Here is a 3,936-nt window from a genome sequence, read left to right on the forward strand (position 1 = left end):
AAATCTACTTATATGCCATTTTCCCCAGACATAATGATAGAACTGTGTTCCACCTAGATGCAGACCTCAGGGAAAAGCCCACTCTCTCTTGCTCTGGGGAGAGCAGGGCAGGCAGCAGAAAGGTTTGAACAGAAGCTTTGTTTCTCCAGCACCATCCTTATGACAAGAAGTCACAAACACTATGATGCTGCTCTGTAGTTTTCCCAGGGAAAAGCTGCTTTGTTCCCCGGCCTCTTCAGTTTTCCTTTTTTTCAGGTGAGACAGATGATATGTATGAATGGCTTGTTTTCACTGAAGGCTATGTCACTCTCTGAAGAAAGGGCAAAGCAGAGCCCTCTGCAATTCAACACAACATCTTCCCCTCTTCTCTTTGGTAGCAACAGAGCCTGTTCAGGGCAAGCACCACACTTCAAAAAGTGGCAGTCACATGAGAGAGAAAGCTGCAGCTCTGCAGTTCTGGAAACTTGCAGGTCACGTACCACTGTCAAAAGGAACCAGGAATGTATTAGGCAGGGCACAGAGATAACAGAAAAATGAACTCTCTTTGACCAGAGCCAACAGCTCGGGGTTCACTACAGCTCCATGGCCTGACTCCAAATGTACAAGCAAGGGACTCTCCTAAAGACACAGTGGGCATGGAAGAGTGAGCTGGAAACAGCTTTTGTTTCTGTTCTGACTTAATGACGTGGAGTTTTCTTATTGACAAAGTAAACTGTAAGTCACATCTCATCTGCATTTAAAGGGCATTTGGTCTTTTGGGTGAGCTCACTATGGGAGAAGATCTAGACATACCCATCTCAAAGCTGTAGCCAACCTGAGGTCCCACCATAGGTTTTTTGTAACAACTGAATCCAGTTCCTCCAGATACCCAGAGCAGAGAAGGAATTGATATCATGTTCCTTGCAGAACTTCATCAGGCCTGCTGTTGGCTTGATTAGGGAAATGATGATGCAAACATTGATACACTTTTTTTGGCCTTTATTTTCTAAAACTCGGTTTCCTCATCTAGATGAAAACAATGTTATTTACTACTTACACAGCACTCAAAGCACTCCAGAATGGAGGAAAAATGGGATTTTCTGCTTCCTCTTTAACTCAATAAAATTATACTGTCCAGGCTTGGCTAAAGAGATTTTAGAATGTTCATCTTCAAATGCAGATTTTGGTTATTACCTTGCTAGCTGAACTCATAACCACAGATTTTTCAGTGTTCTTTGTCTTTGCAAACATAAACTTAAACTCCATCTCAGAGCCACAAGTTAGAGCTACAGCAAATTCAGCAGTCCCAAACAATAATTATATGAAATCAGTTGCCAATCATAGAATTACATAGAATAAACCACCAATGGAAGAGGAGAATGAGAGGGAGAGGGAGGAGAAAAAGAGAAAAAGTGTTCTGCAAAAAGGTTTTGTTGCCATTAGACCTTTCCAGAATTCCTTGGGTTTACTAAATTTCATGCTAGTATTAGTGAATAGGATAACATAAATTCTCCTCCAAATCTTACATTTACAACTTCAGTTTCAAGACGTTTATTCATTGAGTTCTGAGCTTTGAGTATTCTGAACAGACTCTATGAAAAGTTTGATTTAAAATAAAAGTATACGATATACTCTATGTGCTTTGTTCTATTCCAATTATAGTGTTCGTTTCAATGCATTGTGAATGAGACTTTTTTCCATGTTCTGCTCTTTCTGTTTGTCTTTCATGGATATATCTGATTAAATTTTAAATCATTTATGGATAGTGCTTGCATTCTATTTCTTGAGCCCTTACATTGGATACATTTCACATTTGAATTTACTTCTAGCCTGGAGAGAAAAGGAATGTGTGTGCTTCAGAGTTGTTGTCTAGTGTTTTCCATACGCTAAAAATCTGTATTATCACTTTTATTTATTAACTATTTTTAAAAAGAGGAATTGGATGCTTCTCCATTGTTTATTTTCTCAGTTGCAAGAATCACAAAAATCTTTGGTTTATTGCTCTTTGGAAAAGCATCTTTCTACTTTATGAGCTCTGTGCTAAACCATGCCTTTAGTCCAGAAGAAAAGCACAGATTATATTAATACTGAGCTGACAATGTGCAGATACTTCTCTGCTCTTTTCTTAATCCAACAAACAATCAGCATCTGAATGCCACTAACAGCCATGTGGAAACTGGCTAAGTCAGCACTTCTTAAAGGTCAAAATGTTCCAAATAGCTCAAATCAAAGCTGAGGTTTTCAGTACTGTATACAGGGGTTTCATTTTCAAACACAGGCATTCAGAGAGAGAAATATCACTGGATAAACTAGCAGCAACTGATTCCTAGCACCCTGATCTTGGGCATCTCTCCTGCCTGTTGGGGCAGCTGGAGAAGCGGTGGGGCACATCCGCTCCTCAGTGAAAAGCCTCTTTTGCCTGCAAAGTCGCCAGGGTGTTCAAACAGCACGACTGCATATTCAGCTGCTCTGTGCACGGCAACTCCTACTCCAGTTCCTGAGAGCTACCCCAGGGAGAGATGTGTGGCTCAGATCCCTCCCTTCACAGTAGTTGCAGAGTCTGTACCAGGACATCTGAAATGGACAGTTTTAGAAAATGCTGCGGGCCTTTCTGGTCACATTCATATCACAAGGCATTCCTCTACCATCCCCAAGGGGAGAAGAGCCAAGTAATTGAAGAAGCTGAAGCTGTAGGAACTGAAGATTTTGACAGTTCAGAACACCGAGTGCAATCTTGTCACTGCTATCTCTTTTTTATATTTTAGATCATATTGCCTAAGACAAAAACCCCTCTTTAAACAATGGCATTTACAAATTGCCGTATAAGCTTAAATAGTTCCCCCAGTAATATCCTCTCGTATATTACTTGAAGTGGAGCATTTACACCACTGGCATCAGCTATTAGTTACTCACTTGCCCTGTGGTGGTGCATCAAGGCATCAGAGCCACCATTGACTCATTGTGTTTGGCTTCATTCAAACCTGACTGCAATTACAGTGCCTGCCCCAACGGCTGGACAGGCCAAATCATGAGGCTTTTCCCATTGATTTCAGTGACCTTTGCAGCAGATCCACAGGGTTCTTTTCTGATAAAATAGGATTTTGTCAGTGCAGGGCAAGGTCCTGATTAACCAAAATGACTGGAGAGAGTAACAGGAGTAAGGGTTCAATTAATCTGAACAGTAGATCCCCATCATGCATTTCAAAGGGCTAATCTGCGTGCTTCTACAGACGGCTACTATTGACTGCTGCAGCAGAGGCAAACTGACCCATCAAAACCAGGGCTACTACCACAAGGTACTGCACACTCTGCAGACACAAAGGTCTGCCCCACACTACAGACTTGCAGTCTGCACAAGGTAGAGTCACACAGTTTGAGAAAGCTTTCCAGTGAGGCAGCCGAAATGCTCAAGTTTTTAATACTGATCCTGGACTGAGACCATAGTTAGAAAATCAGCCAGGAGAGGGTGACTTGTAATGATTCATCCTCACTGATCAACCTTCAGGAAACAGATCAAACTACTGTAGGTTGTTTTGGAAAACAAATAATGCCAAGATCCGTTTGATTGTTTGCAAACACTAAGAGTCAGTTAAAAAACGTTCCTGTGGAGGTAGCACAGATTTCACCCAGGCTAAGAGATGGGCATTTAGTTCACTCAGTGGGCAAAAAGAACAGGAGGGTGATCAGGAACCCTCAGCCAAATAAAGGTAGAAAGTCACTGTAATAGAGAAAAGCTGGAGAAGTCAGAGATCACATCCGCTGAAGTAAGGAAATGTTGCTGAAGTCCAGAAATAAAGCTGGAGTCACAGAAATAGATTAGAAGGGCAGATAATCAATGCAGACAAGAGACACAATTAAAAAAACCTGTTTCAAATGTGACAGTTTTGCAAACAGAGTTTCAAGAAAAGATTAAAGAAATTAAAGCCCCAAACCCAGAACTTTGCTGAAAAGTACCAG

Source organism: Harpia harpyja, chromosome Z, assembly GCF_026419915.1.
Source record: "Harpia harpyja isolate bHarHar1 chromosome Z, bHarHar1 primary haplotype, whole genome shotgun sequence".
In the NCBI taxonomy this organism is placed as follows: Eukaryota; Metazoa; Chordata; class Aves; order Accipitriformes; family Accipitridae; genus Harpia; species Harpia harpyja.